The 20,608-nt window shown below is 42.4% G+C and overlaps 1 protein-coding gene across 5 annotated transcripts in view; it reads left to right on the forward strand.

The window, feature by feature from the left end:
- St6gal1 (ST6 beta-galactoside alpha-2,6-sialyltransferase 1) overlaps positions 1–20,608 on the forward strand; it is a 133,180-nt gene that overhangs the window by 18,619 nt on the left and 93,953 nt on the right. For 2 of the 5 annotated variants that reach the window (XM_090343588.1, XM_090343580.1), the window contains exon 2: positions 11,919–12,033. The exons of the other annotated variants lie outside the window; for them this stretch is intronic. The gene's annotated coding sequence lies outside the window, so the exon portion shown is untranslated. The remainder of the gene's footprint in view (positions 1–11,918; positions 12,034–20,608) is intronic. 5 annotated transcript variants of the gene reach the window in all.

Genomic DNA, 20,608 nt, shown 5'->3' on the forward strand with positions numbered 1-20,608 from the left:
TCCACTTCTGGTTTTTTGATGGTTGACTGGAGATAAAAGTCTCACAGACTTTCCTGGCCAGCTAGCTTTGAACAATGATCTTCAGCTCTCAGCTTCTTGAGTAGCTAGGGTGACAGGTGTGAGCCCCCAGCACCAGACTAAGACCTTTTTTATCTGTCAATTCTGGCCTTGGGAGGGAGGTGGGGAGGGGTGGGGAGGCCAGGTAGAGGAGGGGAGAGGTGGTGGTGGTGGGGATTCTTTAGGATGACTCTTGGGTTTGAGTCCTGCCGGGGAACCAGCCTTCTGATTTCATTTTTGTATTGTCTTTTTGAGAACCTGGGTCCCAGAAGTTTGTCCCAGGTGAGACAAGGAGGAAGGCAGCCAGGAACTCTGACAAAGGTATCTAGACTGAGTCATTATCTGCGTGCAGCCTGCAGGATTGGCTTTTGTCAATTGTGTGGTGCTGATGCTTGGAGGATATTGGCCCAGGGCCTGAGCTGGAGGTGGTTAATGACAGTCTTAGGGATAAAGCTGGAAAAGGTGCTTCCTGCCAAAAGGGCTTGTGGTGGCTCCTTTTAAAAAGCTACACAATGAACATTTTATTCTGAGCTATAAATTTGGAGGGCAAAGAACAAGCTGGGAGATGATGACCAAGGCCTCTCCCAAGATAATATTCTGTACTTGAAGAGTCCTGATCTGGCTCCTGGTGATTCAGAGCCGAGGTGAGAGGCAGAGTGCACTGTTTGCTGGTGCACCTTCCTTAGACAGCCCTGATCCTTTGGAAAAACTTACAAGGTTTTCAGCCAGATTGTGTTCAAGATGGGCTTGAATTCTAATGTACCACTTCTCAGCTGTGTGAACTTGAGAACTTAGCTTCTCTGATCCTCACTGCTCACCTCCATCTACATCAATCATTTCTATGTCATATTATATGCAGTGCTTCATCCATGGCTGGGTACACGATGGTGGTCATCAAATGATGGCTAGTTTATCTCAGGATGTCACTTTTTTCTCCCCCACTCTCTCTTTCCCTCCCTCCTTCTTCCCCCTCCCTCCCTCCCTTCCTTCCTTCTCCTTCTTTTCTTCTTGCTAGTTGAACTTAGGGCCTGCACATTGTCCCTAAGCTGCTGCTTCTAAATTTTTTTTTTCCTTAGACGCTTGCACTCTAGCACTTGATCCATAGCTCCATGTCCAGCTTCTTGGTGATTAATTGGTGACAAAAGTCTCAACAACTTTCCTGCCAGGGCTGGCTTTAAACTATGGTCCTCAGATCTTAACCTCCCCCACCCCCCCAGGATGAGCACATGGCCTTCCTCCCCCTCCCCCCTCCTCTTTTGACACTACTAGAATTTGAATGGAGAGCCTCACTTGTGGGAGGCTGGAATTCTGCTAGTTGACCAGCCTCTGCTTTAGTTATTTTTCAGTTAGGGTCTCATTTGTTGCTGGCCTTGGACCATGATATTCCTATTTATGCCTCTGTTATTACTGTGATAACAGGAGTACACTACCACATCCAGATTACACATTGAGATTGGGGGTTTACTAACTTTTTACCCCACTTGCTATGAACCCATGATCCACTTGGTCTCTGCATCTTGAGTAGCTGGGATTATAGGTGTGATGTATGCACTTTATCAATTATTCTTACTTATTGGACATCTAATGGGCCTCCATTTAGGCACTGTGGATATCAAGACAGATGAAATAAAGCCTTGGAACAGCTGTCAATGGAGCAGGAATCATAGGTATGTAAAATGGGCCCATACAGAGTTACACACATTGCTGTGGTAGTAAGGGGGTGGGGGGGGATTTGGTGGCTAATCCTGTCTGTAGGGAAGGGTCAAAAATAACAGATGAGGGGCTTATATTCCTGCTGCCATCTGAGACCACTCAGTCTGAGTCAGGGACAGAAGCCTGCAGTCATTTTCCAGCACATGGATGGGCCTGGGCACGGATTCAGCCAGCCTTGACTGGGCCGAGTGAGTTGAGGTAGACTTGCCATCACAAAGCATCATGGGCATTTAGACCCTAGGCTCAGTGGACCTCACCGGTCAGGAATTGTTAAGGCAGGGAAACACAGGCTAGAGGGGCTTAATAAAATGGTGCCACAGATAGGCAGGAGGGATGACATATAGATATTGTAAAGTCCAGGTACTTCATAAACATCACCCAGTGTCAAACAAGAAGAAGCAGAGAAAAGCTTTTGGTATTCAAAGTTTTAGTTCTTTGCAGATGACTTCAAGGCCCAATGAAATGTACACACTGAACAAATTGCTTGAATTAAAAACAATTATCTTGGGGCTGGGAGTGTGGCCTAGTGGTAGAGTGCTTGCCTAGCATACACGAAGCTTGCGTTTGATTCTTCTGTACCACATACACAGAAAAAGGCAGAAGTGGTGCTATGATTCAAATGGCAAGTGTTAGCCTTGAGAGGAAGTGCTCAATGACAGTGCCCTGGCCCTGAGTTCAAGCCCCAGGACTGGCAAAACAAACAAAAGCAAATGAACAGAAAATTGTCTTAAGAATTGGTATGTTATGGGTCAGGAGATTGGCTTAGTGGTAAGAGTACTTGCCCAGCATGCACAAAGTCCTGGGTTTGATTCCTTGGTGCCACGTACATAGAAAACGCTGGAAATAGTGCTGAAGCTCAAATGGTAGATCCCTATCCTTGAGAAAGTCCAAGGACAGTACTCTTAGGCCCTGAGTTTAAGCCAAGATCGACAAAAAAAATAATAACAAGTTGGTGACAAAAACAAATACAGGAGCTCTCATATACTGAAATTTCACCATGTCTAGTAATGTTGTAAACTTTGTAAGTATTTCACTTAGTTGTAATTCCTTGCAGGTTTTTAAGTCTGCTGCCCAGATCTGAATGTTGGTTTAGGAAAGTATAGTCCCTGGGGCCAGGCACAGTGGCTCACACCTGTAATCCTAGCTACTCAGGAGGCTGAGATCTGAGGACTGTGGTTCAAAGCCAGACTGGGCACTAAAGACCATGAAACTCTTATCTCCAATTAACTACTAGAAAACTGGAAGTAGTGCTGTGGCTCAAGGGTTAGGGTAGTAGCCTTGAGCTGAAGAGCTCAAGGACAGCGTCTAGGTCCTAGGGTAGAGCAGTAGCCTAGGCCCAGAGTTCAAGCCCCATGACCACCACCAACAAAAACCATATAATTTCACCCTGCTGGTCCCATTCTAGAGCATGGCATTAGGTCATCTTGCCAGTGGCTCTTGACTATTGCCATTAGTATACTGTTGCTTGAATTAAAACAAATTCAAATGTATGGTGGTTCTGGGCATTAGCTCTTTTGGGGGGGGGGTGGTCAGTTGTAGGGCTTGAATTCAGGGCCTGGGCACTAAAGGCTAGCACTCTACCTCTTGGAGCCACAGTGCCACTTTTGGTTTCTGAGTGGTTAGTTGGAGATAAGAGTCTCACAGGGGATTTTTCTGCTGGTGGTAACTTCAACCTGCAAAACTCATAATCTGTGTAGCCACCAGTGCCTGGCTTGGTTTTTGTTTTTAAAGGCTCTGCAGTCTATTTCATTGGGCAGAGATTTTGGCTATCATAGCCATTCACTTTGAACTATGGAGCTAGGGGACAGTTACACATCTTCCTTCCTTCCTTCCTTCCTTCCTTCCTTCCTTCCTTCCTTCCTTCCTTCCTTCCTTCCTTCCTTCCTTCCTTCTTTCCTTCCTTCCTTCCTTCCTTCCTTCCTTCCTTCCTTCCTTCCTTCCTTCCTTGGCTGTCACCACCATTCTAGCTCAGAGAGCTAGGTGACAATTATACAAAATTCTTTTTTCCTTCATTGAACTCAGGGCCTGAGCACTGTCCTTGGGCTTTCTTCAAGGCTAGGGCTCTAGCCCTTGAGCCACAGCATGTGCTATTGAGGACTCTAACCCAGGGTTTTATACATGCTAGGCAAGCACTCTACCACTAGGCCACACTCCTGGCCCTTTATTTTTCTCTTTCTCTTTCTTCACATCTCTCATTGTCTTTTTTTTTTTTTTTTTTTTTTTTGCCAGTCCTGGCCTTAAGCTCAGGGGCTGAGCACTGTCCTTGGACTTTCTCAAGGCTAGAGCTCTACCACTTGAGCCTCAGCACCACGTCCGGCTTTTTCTAAGTATGTGGTACCAAGGAATCGAACCTTGGTCTTCGTGCATGCTAGGCAAGCACTCTACCACTAGGCCAAACTCCCGGCCTCTCATTGTCTTTTGCTGTCTTTTTTTTTTGGCCAGTCTTGGGCCTTGAAATCAGGGTTTGGGCTCTGTCCTTGGGTTTTCTCAAGGCTAGAGCTTTACCACTTGAGCCACAGCACCATTTCTGGCTTTTTTCTATGTATGTGGTACCTAACCTGGGTCTTCTTGCATGCTAAGCATGTACTCTGCCACTAGGCTAAACTCTCGGCCCCTTTTGCTCTGTCTTATTAGCTGTCACCTCATCTTCTCTGGGGTGTTCCAGGCAATGGTCCTTGGCCTTGGCTCCCCTCCTGTCTCCTTAGTTCTTGGTGGTCATCTTCTATCCATATGCCAACACTTGGTGATTTGCATCTCAATCCCAGACCTTTCCCCTGACCTCTACAGTCAACTGCCAGCTGAACAAGTGTCCTTGGAGGTCAAAGAGAATCTCAAATATGACAAGTAAGGAAACAAACCACTCCTTTCAATGTTCTACAATGGACAGCCAACTCCAGTAGATAACTAGGTAATGTTCTCAGCCCTTAGAGCCTACAACTCCAGAGCCTATGTAAATTTTTGACTCAGGCTGAATTTATGAGAGCAAAAAATGACAGCTGTGCTTTCAGATTGAATCAAGAAGAAACTACTTATTTCACTCACCATGTTCCTTCTGATCTAAGGCAAGTCAATTAATTAATTAATTAATTTCAGGTACTGAACTCAGGGCCTGTTCTCTAGCTCAGTGTTTTTGCTCAAGGCTTGTGCTCTACCACTTGAGCCGTGGCTTTTCACTGGTTATATGGAGATAAGAGTCTCCTGGATTTTCCTGCCTGAGCTACTTTGAACCTTATAACATAAATCTCAGCTTCCTGAGCAGATAGGACTAACTATAAGTATGAGCTCAGGCATCTGGCCAGTCTCTGTTTTTTAAATTTCTATTTCTTGCTTCTGTGGTCTCTTTTCAAAACAGAGGCCACAATGTCTTTTTAAAAGATGTAGTATCATGTATTTTTTCTTCTGCTTAAAAGCCAATGAATGATTTCTATTTCCCCCAAAGCCACTCTCAGAAAGGCCTACAGGGTTCTATATGACCTGACTTTTAGACCCCCCTAGTCTTTATCTCCTAGAGTGTATACTATCTGCCTCTTTACTTTGCTTTATCTCTCAGTGTATGCTGTAGTCATATACCATAATTTTGGCCTCATAGTTGTCACACTTGCATTTCCCTTTGAATTTAACACTATTCCTTCAAAAATGACTGTCATTTATCTATTGCTTCCTTTAAATTTCTATTTAAATGACGCCTTGCCAAAAGAGGCCACTCGACCATCTTATATAGGATACTAATGCATGCCTACCTCCTTCTATCTCATACTTGGACTCTGTTCTTTCAGCCTACTTTTGTTTAATGTTATATAATACCATTGGCCTTGCTTTGATTCTTTTTACCAAGAAATTATTTTCAAGAGGTCAGGGATTTCTTTTACATTTCTTCAGGACTCATAAGCATGCATACTTGTTGGACAATTTTGACCAAGTCTTTACAACAACCCTTCAAAATTAGCTAGTGTAAGTGGGTGTGAGTGACTGGTGCCTGGTAATCCTAGTACTCAGTAGGCTAAGATTAGAGGATTACAGTTCCAATCCAGTCTAGGCAGGAAATCAATCCACCAAAACACTGCAAGTAGAGCTGTGGTTCAGATCAGAAAAGCTCAAGGACAGTGCCCGGGTACTGAGTTCAATCCTTACCAGTAGTTATGGTAATTCAGTTTATAAATGAAGAAAGTGAAGTTCATGGAGGTTATGCAATTTCTTCAAAGTAACTAAGCTTGTTAGCATAAAACAGGGACTCTAACCTAAGGGTTTGTGTTGTTTAACGACCTCCCTGCAGGTCCTCCAGCTCTCACATCTAAAGCTGCCTCATTTTTTTTTTTTTTTTCCCTCCAACATCTTGTTGCAAGCCTGGTGGAGAGTCAAGATCTTTGTGAAAACATTCCTAGTGTGAGGGGGAGTATAGAAAATGCACACTGATATCCCATCTGTTATTTCCAAGCCCGAAAAAGTTTGTGGAAATTGTTTTATTCTTAAGTCATTTGGTGATGAACTGAGGTGAGAATGTTTCAAGCTGTGCCTGTACAATTTTTTTTTCTTTCTTTCTCAGTAACTCCTACTTTTAGAGACTTTCCCAGGACCATATGAGAGGTTTTAGGGCTGCTGAAGATTACCTCACAGGCCGAGCTGAGGGAGGGAAAGTCAACAAACTCCACAGCGATACACATCTCTTTCTCTGTTTTATTAACACAGTGCCAGCAAGGTAGTGTCCACGTTTCCGAGGCATCAGATTAGAGGAGCCTGCACACGCTCAGAAGCTCAAGAGACAAGGCCTGTAGATACTGATATATAGCCTTCCTGAAATAAAAAATAAATAAATAAAAATTAAAAAAAAAAGCGCAACAAAAAAACCCAAACAAGTCTCAGCCACCTCTGGCAAAATGTGTCCTCTCATTAATACACTGCTATACATACACAATCTTCATTTGGATTCTGTAGTGTTTCACTTTTTAATTTAAGAAACAACAACAAAATAAAATAAAACAAACAAATAAAAGCAGGCCCTGGTGGCTCATGCCCATAATCCTAGATACACAAGAAGCTAAGATCTGAGGATGGAGATTCAAAGCCACCCAGGCAGAAAAGACTATGCAAGGAAAATGGAGGAGAATGGAAAAGAGATAGGCCGGACTAGATCGTCCACTGGAGAGGACTGTTCATTGAGGAACAGTGAGGGGCACAGACCTTCCTGTGGGACTGGAGGTTGTGATAAGGACTGGATTTGGGAGTAGGCTTACATGGGCTTAACTAGGAAGCAAAAATTAAAAGATAGGTAATGGCCTCATAGAGGCCCTGGGCCTCCACCTGGGGTGTGGGGACTATTGTCCCCTGGGGACCAAGATCAGAATGGCCTGCCTGCAGACAAGCTTGAGAGCATGCACCTGGTGCTTTGCTTGACCTTGGGGAATAAGTCAGGACTCAATCCTTCACTAGGAGACTTCTATCTCCAGTAAGCCATTAACAAGCTTGAAGTGGAGGTGTGGCTCAAATGGCAGAGCTCTAGCCTTGAGAAAGCCCAAGAACAATGCTCAGGCTCTGAGTTCAAAGGCCAGGACTGACCAAAAAAAAAAAAAAAAAGTTAAGGAATAGCACTTTGGCCCTAAGTTCAGACCTTACTACCTGAAAAAGAAGAAAAAGCAGAGGGAGAAGGACTAGGAGAAGGAGAAGGAAGAAGTGAAGGAGGAGAGAATAGACAAGATTCATATAAATAATGTAAGAAAAATGTTGAGAACTGAAAGATATGGACTTCTAGACTGTAAAGCCTACTGGAATACCTGGGCAACACCCAAATAAAAGGTAGACATGGGTTGATTCTACCCAGGATTACTAGGTCATGGCAAACCACCAACCAACCAACCACCCAGTCATATAAGCCACATTTCTAGCATTTCTATGCAGAAAATGGACACAACACAAAAATCAAACAGTTGCTTTGTGAGAAGAGAAATCTGGACACCAGTCATTCTATTCCTACTGCCACAATAGCAGACAATAAAATTCTGGGAGCATTTTATTTCTAATGGAGACATTCTGTCCAGACAAATTACTAATCAAATGTGTGGGTGGAATTATGGCATGCTTAGATAGGCAAGGTCTCAGTTATTTTACCTCCCACAAAGGGTTTTGTTTTTTTTGTGTTTTTTTTTTTTCTTTTCATAGCTACTATGCATCTGTTCCTTCAAGGAACAGTTAATTTAAGGAGGAGTAAACAGGAAAAAAGAACAACCCATCAGTTCTAGTTGTGGTATAAGGAGAGAGGATTCTAGAAGGGATGACTTTTAATGAATTAAAAACAAACAAAAAACATTAATTACATGATGGTGATTGGCTTACTGTGATAGCTTGGTACTTTTGTTAGAATATCGGGGCTGAATTAGTAATACATAGAAAACTAAGGGCACAAGCAAGAGACTCTAAGAGATTCCGGAGGTGACAAGAAGGGATGAACTTGAAGATTGTTAATTCTAAAACTCACAGGGCCTGAATATTTGCCTGTTCTTAGTAATGTTTTGTTGTGAGGACTTAATAAGACCTCAACAAAAATAAATCTATTAGGAAAATAGGGGAAGGAACAGTGGATTGGAAAGGTTACTCTTTTTTTTTTTTTTTTTTGCCAGTCCTGGGGCTTGAACTCAGGGCCTGAGCACTATCCTTGGGTTTTCTCAAGGCTGGGGCTCTAGCACTTGAGCCACAGCACCACTTTTGGCTTTTTCTGTGTAGGTGGTAGTGAGGAATTGAATCCAGGGCTTCATGCATGCTTGGCAAGCACTCTACCACTAAGCCAAACTCATTGCCCCTAGACCTTTACTTTCTGTATGAAGAAGTAAATGACTATTTTCTAACATAGAAAAAAGAGCCATATGAGCATAATATGTATAGATACTGAGGTATTTGGAGGTAGATAAGACAGTCAAAAGTCATTGCTTTTGGGCAGCAGAAATGAACAATGTGGACAGCTTAGTGGGGCTATTGTTTTTCCTTCCAAGCCGGGCAATATGGCTGGACTTGAACAATGGTGGGCAAGGATTAGATGAAAAGGAAGAATATAGGCTTAGGCCTATATTCGTAGCTACTCAGGAGATAGAGATCTGAGGAGCAGAGGTTTTAAGCCAGCCTGGACAGACATCCAAGAGACTCTTATCTTTAGATACCTAAACAAAAAGCCTGAAGTGGAGGCAAGGCTCAATTGGTAGGAAAACCAGTAGTGAGTCAAAAGCTAAGTGAGAATGAAAGGCTCTGAGTTCAAAACCCTGCATGGATACACAAACATACAAAAAGGGTGGTTGAGGAATTTCAGATATCCAGTTTCAGATACCCAGATATACTTTTATAGTCCCAATTTCACCTGCATGGCTGCCATAGAGAATTCATTGGCTATAGTCATTGGCTATAGTCAGACATTCCTTTGGATAGTTTCTTTTTTTTTTCCTGGCAATTTGTTGACATTAATTATAGACAGTGGCAAAGTGAATGAGACCTTGGCAACTTTCTCTTTTTCCATCTCACCTGATGTCTCTGATATTTGCTTTGCTCGGCTCTGAGTCTTTGTGAAGCCTTGACATTTCCACCCCCTCCAGTGGCAAGGTCGACTTGACTTTTTAGTTCCCTTCCCACTCAGCCAATCAAAGAATGACTTCTGCTTCTCTTAGTCTCAAAGGCTTTCTTTCTTTCATCTGCCCCCATTTCTTGGTTTTCAACTACTCCTTCTCCATCCTTCAGAGCCTTTTCTTCCTTTTTCTCTCTGGCTAGCTCCCTTCGCAGGTTCCAAGGCTGTTTTGCATCACAGATCTTATCTTAGACTGGGATTGAGCTGAGCCTGGGGAACCACAAGTTAAGATTCCTGGAACTCCTTTCCACTAGAAATGTCTCACCGTGGGGAGCAAGGGCCTGGGTGTGGGGACCAGGACAGTGTTGGAGAAACGTCCACTGGAAGGAGTTCCTGTGCCAGCACTATTCAAAACTTGAAAAATTTGGAAACTCTTGGACCTAGTAATTTGATTCCTAAGATGATGTGTTAAAGTTGTTGATACTTTTTGTAATGAACACGGGAAGAGTTGGTGATGATAAATGTCTAATTTTTAGAAATTCTATGCAAATTATAGTACATCCGTCTAGGTACTGTTCATGGATCATACATACATATTGTAGACCATTCAAATATACTGTAGAAGCCTGCTGCTTACTGATACGTAATAAACCATGCCTGGTATTTTAATACCTGATTCTGTGTGTGTGTGTGTGTGTTCAGATAGTCACAGTTTGTGTTTGCTCTATCACTTGAGCTGAACCTTTAGATTTTTTTGCTTTCATTCTTTTCCAGATAGGGTTTTAAGTTATTTGCCTAGGGTCAATTTCAAAGGTGGATATTGCTATAATTCTGTCCTTGCAGTGCAGTTGGGCTCACAGGCATTCACTATTCCAGGCTTATGAGATGGATGTGTGTGTATTGGGGCAGGGGAGGGGGGTTTTACTAACTTTAGCTTAATTTGCTCTCAGAACTCCACTCTTCTGCCTCTAAAGAAACTGAGATTATAGGTGTGAACCAATACAACTAGCTGCTTTTTCATACCTTTATAAAAATCTAGATGACAAGAAAGGAAAATAAAACCCAGGAAGCATTTGTTTGTTCTCTGTAACTTTGTTGAGTAGAGCAAGAATGGTGTAACTTAGCAGCAATGAATTTCAGCTACTTAGGACTCAGTAAATGAATCTTTAATGTTGACAAAAGCAGTCATGCAACAAAACAAATAGTATGGCTCTGTATATGTAGAATCAAGAGTAGGAACAATCAATATTGGATGTAAGAAGATAGTTCTTCCTTCTCCTCCTTCTCCTCCTCCACCCCACCCTCCTCCTCCTCCTCCTTCTTCTTGTAATAAGACTTGAACTCAGGGCCTCATACTTTCTTGACTAGTACCCTATGACTCAAGCCATATCTCCAGCCTCATTGTTGTTGTTGTTTTTTTTAACTGGTTGTTTTGGAGGTGGAGTCTCTGGCTTTGAACCTCAGCCTCTTGAATAACTAGGATTACAGTGGTTATCTTAGATGAAGAGGTCGTGACAGGGACTATATCTGAGATTTTTAAGGAGCTTTTTAGGGAACAGTGATAATCTGTTTCTGGAAGTAGCTAGCCAAGTTACACACATGTTCCTATTTTGTGATAATCTTTGTGCTGTGTATATTCTGTATATATTCTTATTCTGTTCAATAAAAAGTAAAACTAACAAACAAATGAATGGGTGACATCTTTCTTTTTACCCAGATTACATTTAAGAAAATGTATAAAGGAAATTGCCTTCTTCTGACACAAGGAAAAAACTAATTTCTTTCAAAACAAGCACTATCTACCCATCAGATATTAAGTGTACAGACTGGAAAATTGGGCTCAGTTAAACTGTTTCCAGAATGAGCAAGAAATTGCATTCACATTAGTAATAGCCTGAACAACACACACTGGGTCAAAGCGAGTGGGTGGAATCAACAAATCAGCAATCCTTACCTAAACACAAGACTTGGGCTGGACCTGCAAATTCTTTTTTTTAAATAAAAGAATTTATTAACATTGATTTTTACATCATATTTCAAATGATGTATTTAACAAACAAGTATTCAAGAAGGGATTCCCTATATACAGTCACTGGCACTTAGATTTTAGAACATAATTAATATTAGGCTGAGGGTTTGTATGTCATAGATTCATAAATTTTTATATCTATGTAGTTGTGTTTATTTCTAATACCATGTCTATAGCATTGGGTACGCAAATATTGAGTCCTCGCTCTTGTACTGTTTAGATCTATTAGCCACATATTAAGGATACCATGCGCCTTTTGTTCCTTTGTAGACCTGCAAATTCTTTACTTGGCTTTTCTTAAGACTAACAGAGAGTAGCAACAGGATTCAATGGTTGAAGTAGAATTTGCTTTGCTTGAGCTGAAGCTTATTCTGATTGCGTAGCCCCTGGAGGTTTGCTCTTTGGGCTCAGGAAGAGGGCCTGTCCTTCAGTGTAGGACTATGGTTATGAAAGGGGTTCTCAAATGGCCAGTGATGGGAAGAGCTAGGATGGGAGGAGCTTGGGTACGCACCTTCCTGCTTTCATTAGTGTAAGTGCTTTTGCCACTCAGCCCACAACTTTACTGTTTTTCCCCTGCAGGCAGGGATAGAGCCAGTTGTACCTGGCTCTGCAGCACGGCCAGCAGCTCAGACAGAAGCCCAGCTGAGATGAACTGGTCCTAAGCCCTTTGTCCCAGTTGTTTCCCAGTGCTGAGGTAAGAACCCTTGATTCCATCTTGGGAAATGAGACAGGACAATCAATGACTCTTTGAGGGAAGGCGATGGAAACTTCCTAGTCATAGGTTCTTGAAAGAAGCAGCCATCATTTCTGGTTCAATCAAGCCATCTGTTTCCACCCCAGCACACCCGGAAGCAAGATCGTTTGATGACCAAAGGAACTGTTGATTTGCCAGAGCAGGTCTTTTGGAATCTTGACAAGGAGTTATATTTTCTCCATTGCTGATGAAACTTGAACTCCAAAGAGGATGAATTCGTCCTCTAGGTAGGATGGCACTGATTCAGGTAAATGCACCTGCACTGTTCAGCAGTACAAAACATACACTACTCCTTACCCCAGGGGAATAGAGTGGTCAAAAGTATGCAAGGAAGCCCAGGGCCGTGGCTCTCGCCTATAATCCTAGCTACTCAGGAGGCTGAGATCTGAGGTTCTCGGTTCAAAGCCAGCCCAGGCACTAAAGAACATGAGTCTCTTATCTACAATTAACCACCAGAAAATGGAAAGGGGGCCGAGGCTCAAGCAGTAGGGCCGTAGCCTTGAGCTGAAGAGTTCAGGGGTAGTGCCCAAGCCCAGAGTTCAAGCCCCAAGACCCATAAAAAAAAAAAAAAAGGAAAGAAAATTATTCAAGGAGATGATCACAAATCATATTCTGGTGGTAAACTTAATTTAACTAGATTTTTAAAAAGAATTTATTAACATTGATTTTTACATCATATTTCAAATGACATGTTTAACAAACAGATATTCAGGAAGGGAATCTCTATATATAATCACTGGCACTTAGATTTTAGAGCATAATTAAAATTAGGCTGAGGGTTTGTATGTCATAGGTACATACTAATCCATGTAATAAAATATGCCTATAGAGTCATAAATTTTATGTCTATGCAATTGTGTTTATATTTCCAATACCATATCCATAGGGTACATAAATATTGAGTCATCACTCTTGTACTGTTTGCCAGTATTAGGCCTTAAACCAGGGCGTGGGTGCTGTCTCTAGCTTTTTTTTCACTCAAATGCTGGTGCCATACCTCCATTTCCAGCTTTTTGCTGTTGGATAGAAGAATCTCATGGGCCTAGGCTAGCTTGGGACCATGATCCTCAGATATCCTCAGGCTCCTGAGTAGCTCGGGTTTATAGGTGTGAGCCACTGGCACCTGGCTTGTTAAAAAAGATTTTAATTTCCTAGATACGTTGTAATTATGAAAGTAATATGTATAGGACATGTGGAAAAATACTGATATGGAAAAAACAGTACATGTATGAAATCCTATGTCTGAAGTCCTACTGTTTCCAATCATTCAGATAGATTTTTTTTCATTAAGTTCTCTCTCTCTCTTTCTTTCCCACCCCTCTCTTCCTCCCTCCCTCTCTTTCTCTTTTTCTCTTTCTCTCTCATTTTGTCACTTGTGGGGCTTGAACCCAGGACCTCATTGTTGGTTAAGCACTGTACCACTGAGCTACCTTCCCAATATTCTCCGTCCTTGAGGTTATCCTTGTTAAGCTGATTCCTACTGCAGGGAGGTTCTACAGAAAGAAAGCCTGGAGGCCTTGCTTCTTGTCTAAAAAATCCTTTAGTGCTGATTTTTAAATTTCCAGGAAGTTTGCAAACTGTTTGTTAAAATTGGTTGAAAACTGTTGGCAGCTAACAATTGACCATGGTGGGTCTAGCTAGGTCAAAGACATTGGCAAATGGAGACTCATATTATCAACACTCACCACTGGTTCCTATCTGCATACTTACTATGCACCTATACTAGGCAACACTAGGCCAACACTTCTGAGCATATTAGGTAGTCAGTAGACTGTGTCCTTAATAATCTCCATGTGCTGCTGTGAAGTTCCCCAAAACGAAGTCGTTCTATAGGCTGTGAGGCTCTCTTCCCACATAAAAAGGGGCTGTCATTAACCAGGAAACCTTTGTTTTCCCGATAGAAAGACATTGGCTACATTTTCCCTTTGGGTTCTTACTCATTTTTGGGGGGTGGGGGGAAGGGTGGGAGTGATCTGTCTATTATTGACCTCCATTTTTAAAGGCAGATGAAAACCCTCCATTTACTGACCAACAGCTGAGGTACATTTCCTTCCTGGAAAAATCAAGAAGTTGGTTAGAGAAGTGTGAAAAGGAAGCTTCAGCACCACTGGATGTGAGAGTCAGGACTGCAATCAAAGCTTTTGACTCATAATCTCTACTGGAAGGGGGGCTGGTGAGGGTGACTTCCTGCCAAATGTCAAATTTCAACAAAGCCTCTTTCTTTAAGGCCCTGCTGTAGCAGCAGATTAGAGCTAATTAAATTTGCCTAATGGAGTCCCAGCCTCTGCCCTGCTCGGTTGACTTTCTGATTCTTCTGTTTGTGTCCTGAAGGGACAGTGTGGAACATCAGTTTATCTTTGTGGAATTGTAAATCAGAAACTTTAAGGTGACCAGACTCCACATCCTTTGTGTGTGTGTGTGTGTGTGTGTGTGTGTGTGTGTGTGTGTGTGTGTATACCATTCCTATACCATTCCTGGGACTTGAACTTAGGGCCTGGGTGCAGTCTCTGAGCTTTTTTTTTTTTTTTTTTTTGCCAGTCCTGGGCTTGAGCTCAGGGTCTGAGCAATGTCCTTGGATTTTCTCAAGGCCAGAGCTCTACCACTTGAGCCTCAGCACCACTTCCGGCTTTTTTCTATGTATGTGGTACCAAGGAATCGAACCAGGGTCTTCGTGCATGCTAGGCAAGCACTTTAACCACTAGGCCAAACTCCCGGCCCCTGTCTCTGAGCTTTTGCTCAAGGCTTTCACTCTACCACTTGAGTCATTCTGGCTTATTTTATTTGGAGGTTAATTAGAGATACAAGTCTCATAGACTTTCCTGCCCTGGCTGGCTTTGCACTACAATTCTCAGATCTCTTGTCTCCTGAGTAGCTAGGATTACAGGGATGAGCCACCAGCATCCAGCCCACATTCTCATTTTAAGAAGCTAGATCTCATAGCATAGATGAAGGTGTGGGCTCCTGAGGGAAGGAGCAGTTGTGGGGCAGGCCTTGGCTCTGAGGCCACCTGATCTGAGACTTTGTACACAGCCAGCAAAGGGACATGGTGGATGGTCTCCAGATGTGAGCCCAGCTTCTGCCCTTTGCAGACCTACCTTATCGCTGTTACCACAACCCCAGAACACTTTATAACCTGCCCATTAGTTTTCTTGGAATTAAGTTAATTTCTTCATTAAGGGCTTAGTTTTCTAGCTCAGTGAATTCAGCAAGAATGATCTTATCTAAGGACCTTAGGGTATGTTTTGAGGAAGAGGAGGGAAAGGAATCAATTGAGCTTGCAATGGTTCCAGGCATGTGTTTTGTGCACTGTCTATACAATCCCTTTTAATTCTGTCACCGTATCTAATGAAGTGTCCTCCTATCTCTCTGATATAGAAAGTGAGTCTCAGGGAGGTAAAGAGACCTGCCCAAGATTTCACAGCTTGTGAGCAAAAGGTATCAATGAGCCTGTCTGTGCCTCCCTCAGTTTCTTCAAGCTGGTGACTGCCCTTCTTAGGGGAACATTATTCTATTTCTGAAGCTGTAGGAACAGCTATAGCCCCTAAAGTGCTTGGAGCTCTGCAAAATGCTGCTTTGCAAAAAATCCCACAGGCTTTTTCCTTGTGTAAAATTGCATCAGAGCAAAGAGCTTTTCTATAGCATTGTCTTCAATTTTCATTTAATGACCCAAGAGGCTAAGTGCATAGTGGCCAATGACCCCAGCTCTCTCAGCTACTTAGAAGCAGGTCCACCTCAGCCCATGGCTCCCTGTATTCTTTCTAGGAGGACACACTGATAAGGATGCTTGGTTTGCTCCATGACTGGGAAAAAGCTTATAATTCTGGCAAGAGAGTTTTTAAATTAAAAAAAATTAATTTTTTTTTGTGGGTCATGGGGCTTGAACTCTGGGCCTGGACCCTGACCCTGAGCTCTTCAGCTCAGGACTACTGCCCTACCCCTGGACCTGGGTGTTGTCCCTGAGCTCTTCAGCTCAAGGCTACCACCCTACCCCTTGAGCTATAGCCCCACTTCCCATTTTCTATTGATGAACTGGAGAAAGGAATTTCATGTTCTTCAGTGCCTGGGCTGGTTTTGAACTGCCATCCTCAGATCTCAGTCTCCTAAGTAGCTAAGATTACTGGCATGAGCCACAGCGCCTGGCTGGCAAGAAGGATTTAATCCATAGATACCGAAAACCAACTGTGTGGCCAGTCAAATACCTTTGACTGCTGGGGCAAGAAATTCTGGCCTAGTCTTGGATGTATCGAGCTGACAAAGACAGGTGAAGGAGCTTACTTGCATTAAGCCTATAGGCCCCAAGTTCTTCTCTCCTTCCTCTAACCATGCATCCTCAGCATGTCCTGCAAGAGGTTTACAGGGAGGAATTATGTCTTAATTTATATCCTAGGCTTCCCTGTGCTCTGGAATCCAGAGCAGCACAAGGACAGGGGATATGGAAGATTCTGCAGAGAGAAACACTGAGGGAGGCCGAGTGGCCCAGGAGCCACTTGGGGAAGGCCCTGCTAGGGGGAGCTCTGTGCTCTGGGGCTTTAGGTTAATGGGGTTGCTAAATGTAGTCTCATAGACAGTCAGGGCACCTTTTCGCTCGTGGTACTTGGTCATCAGCAAGATGGGGGAAAAGCACAGCTTGAAGGTCAGCAGCACACACAGGATGAGAGGTAGGGCTGAGAGACTTCCTTGGCAGGCTCCTTGGTTAGCCTTCATCTCCTTCCCCTGAGGAAGTGGATGCTTGGAAAGGGGAAGGGCCTTGTTTACAGCACAAGTGGAACTGGAGTCTGTTCTCCTGGCTGGTCAGAATCTGTTGCACCCAATCACCAACAGAAGAGGGAAAGCTGCTGAGGGAGTGAGCCCAGCTCATCTCCTGCCCAGCTTCTCTGCTCCACAGTGGCTTGACTGGTGGAGGTACCTGTAGTGATGAGAGCCCAGAAGGAGAGGCGGAGGGCATCTCAGGAATGGATTGCTTGCAGCTCCTGTCCTTTTTCCTCCTTTGGGCCTTGCTTAAGACTGACTGGGTGTGATCATCTGTGGCTTTAGGCTGGGAGTTTGCCATAACAGAAACATCACAATATCAAGAAATATGTCCCAGCTCTGGAGACACTGGACCCAGGCCTGACCTTAATGTGACCAGTTCTCCCTTTTCCTTCTCTCCAGGCTTTCTCAGGTGTAAAATAGGCTGAATGACATCTGCCTTGAGTGACAATCATTAATAATTTTCTCTTTAAAGGAGATGGCTATTTAGTGGTATCCATTATATTTTCTTCAAATTTTTTTCATATATTTTTGTAATTAATAGAAGAGTTACATTATATTCACCAGATAGAAGGTGCATGGCTTCACAAACATTGATACCCTTTCTCATGTCTTGGTCCGCATTTCCTTCCCCCCCACCCCTCATCTTGTTTTCCCCCTTCCCTATCCTATTTCAAATAACCAAATAAACATATATACAATATATCAGATAACAAGGTAAAATACTGTAATAATATGAGATAACCAAGGGACAGCAAAAGAGATGAGAGATAACATAGTACATTAAGGACAATAATCACTCATTATATGGCTTTTGTTTCTATATCCTGGAGGTCCTTTCATTTAGTGTCATCCTATATGGCCTTATGTATCTAGGTTTTGCTCTATTGTAAATCTCTGCTAGGAGAGCCCAAGGTTCTACTGATTATGACAAATGAGGAAAACCATTGAGCCTATGTTCCTTTGAGTCTGGTTTACTTCACTTAATATGATTTTTTTTCTAAGTCTTTCCATTTCCTTACAAATGGGGTGAGGTCGTTCTTTCTGATAGCAGTATAGAATTCCATTGTGTATAAATACCATATCTTGTTGATCCAGTTCATTGACTGAGGGGCATCTGGGTTGGATCCATATCCTTGCTATGGTAAATAGTACTGCAATGAACATCATTGTGCTAGTGGCTTTAGTATGTCCTTGTTTCTGGACGAGTAGGTAAATGTCAAGTAGTGGAATTCTTCATTTGATTTTATCCAGGGATAGATGACAGATAAGAAATGTCATATATGTTTCTAGCACAACTTGATGAGTGTTTTTTTGTTGTTGTTGTTTTTGGTCATGGGACTTGAACTCTGGGCCAGGATGTTGGAGATAAGAGTCTCACGGACTTTAGTGCCCTGACTGGCTTTGAACCGCGATCCTCATATCTCTGCCCCTTGATTAGCTAGGATTATAGGTGTGAGCCACCAGTGTCTGCCTGGCTAACTTGATGAGTTTTGACACCTGTCTACACTCCTGAGACCAGTTCCACAATCACATTAATGAACATGATTGTTGCTAACCAACCCCACTTTATTCTGTGCCGGTCTCTCCATCCTGTCCCTTCTATCCAATACCAGTCAGCCCCCAAACACTCTAATTTGCTTTGTTTTGCTGTATATTAGATTGCATTTTCTAGAGCTTTATGTGAGTGAATTTATATGATTTAGAAGGCATGTACCTCTTTTTTCACTTACATAATTATTTTGATGTTAATCCATGCTGTTTTGTACGTGTTATTTATTCTTTAATTACTAAGTGGTATTTCATTTTATAGTTGTATCACAGTTTCCTTAATCATCTGTTTCAATTTGGGACTATTAGAGATATAAGCATTTGCAATTTTTGTTTGGTTGATGTTTTGTGCAGACAAATGCATTTTTTCTTATTTCTTTTTAAGATATAATTTTATTGTTATTATTAAAGTGTTGTATAGAGGGTTTACCAAGTCATAAATCAGGTAATGAGTACATTTGTTTTTGTTTTTTGAGAATGTCACCCTTTCCTTCACTTTCTCTTCCTCCTTCCTTCTTTCTCTCCCTCCCTCCCTTCTTCCTTCCCTCCTTCCCTCCCTCATTCCCTTTCTAGTCCTGGGCCTTGGCACTGTCCCTGAGCCTTTTTGCTCAAGGCTAGTTCTCTACCACTTGATACAGCTCTACTTCTGGCTTTTTAGTGGTTAATTTGGAGTCTAACAGACTTACCTTCCCAGCCTGACTTTGAACCAGAATCCTCAGATTATAGCCTCCTGAGTAGTTAAGACTACAGATATGAGCCACTGGTGCCTAGCTGGTATTTTAGCTTTAGAGAAGCTACCGTGCCATTTTTCCTTGACACCAGCTTTACTTCCTGGCCACTATTTGGTATGGTGAGTCTTTTTCATTTTAGTCATTCTTATAGGTATGTGGCAATATCTCATCTTGGTGTTGTTTGCATTTCACTAAAGTGTAATAAGTTCAGCAAGTTTTCATGTGCTTATTCATCAAGTGGGGTCCAAATCTTCGGAGCATTTTTTAAAAAATGAGGCTAGCTGAGCTCAGTGGCTCATAGTTGTAATCCTAGCTACTCAGACAGCTGAGATCTGAGAATCATGGTTCAGATCCAACCCTGCACTAAAAAGTCTGTGAGATGCTTATCTCCAGTTAATCACTAGAAAACTGGAAGTACACTGTGGCTCAAGGGCTAGGGTGGTAGCCTTGAGCTGAAGAGCTCAGGGACAATGCTCAGGCCTAGAGTTCAAGTCCCATAACTGACCAGAAAAAAAAAAATGAGGCTGTCTTCTTATGACTGGATTGTAAGAATTCCTTAAACGTTCTTCAGAGAAAGCTTTTGTTGGATCTGTTTTGTAACTTTTTCTCAAATTCTTTGTCTTGAATGTAGCTGGAGATAAAAAAGTAAAGTTATAATCTGGCAAATATAACTAACACCTCTATTAATTATAATAAAAAAGAAAGCAGTAAAGTTATGACTATAATCTAGTTGAATTATATATAATGCACAGGAAGGGTAGAAGAAAAATAGTAATGTCAAGGTGTAAAGTCTCCTGGAGGAAAAAATATGGGTGTTGAAGGAAGTTGGAAGTTAGCTAAGGGGTAGAAGGACAGTTAGGTAGAAATTTCTACGTGCAAAGGCACAGAGATGTTAAAAGTGATAGCAGATTAAAAAAACTAAGAATAATGGTACATGATTGGTGTTTGGATGGGATTTAAGAGCAGAGGATCTGGACTTTTATCTCTGCTCTTCTTACTGTGTACCTTTTTTGAGGGTAGAGGGGGAGAAGGGGGATAAGTTTTTACTTTGAAGTGATTACAGATTCACAGAAAGTTGCAAAGATAGTACAGAGAGGTTTGGGATTTCATATTATATATTCTAGTACAATATAAAAACCAGTGGCGCAATGTGTATGTGTATGGTTTTGTCATCTTCTCTTGAGTAGATTAGTGTAGTCACTACTGAAATCAAGATACAGAACTATCTCCACTATCTATCACCACCACAAAGATTGTGTGTGTGTGTGTGTGTGTGCACGCGCGCACTTGCCAATACTGGGGTTTGAATTCAGCCATATGCTTTTGCTGGACTTTGTCTGCTCAGGGTTTTTTCTGCTTCACTTCACTTCAGCCACATCTCTACTTTCAGCTTTTTTGTGGAGTAAGAGTATCTTGGATTTGTCTGACAGGCTGGCTTCAACCTGGGGTCCTCAGATCTCAGCCTCCTGATTAGGATTATAGGG

This window comes from Megascapheus bottae, chromosome 1 (assembly GCF_031878675.1).
Source record: "Megascapheus bottae isolate mThoBot1 chromosome 1, mThoBot2.hap1, whole genome shotgun sequence".
Lineage (NCBI taxonomy): Eukaryota > Metazoa > Chordata > Mammalia > Rodentia > Geomyidae > Megascapheus > Megascapheus bottae.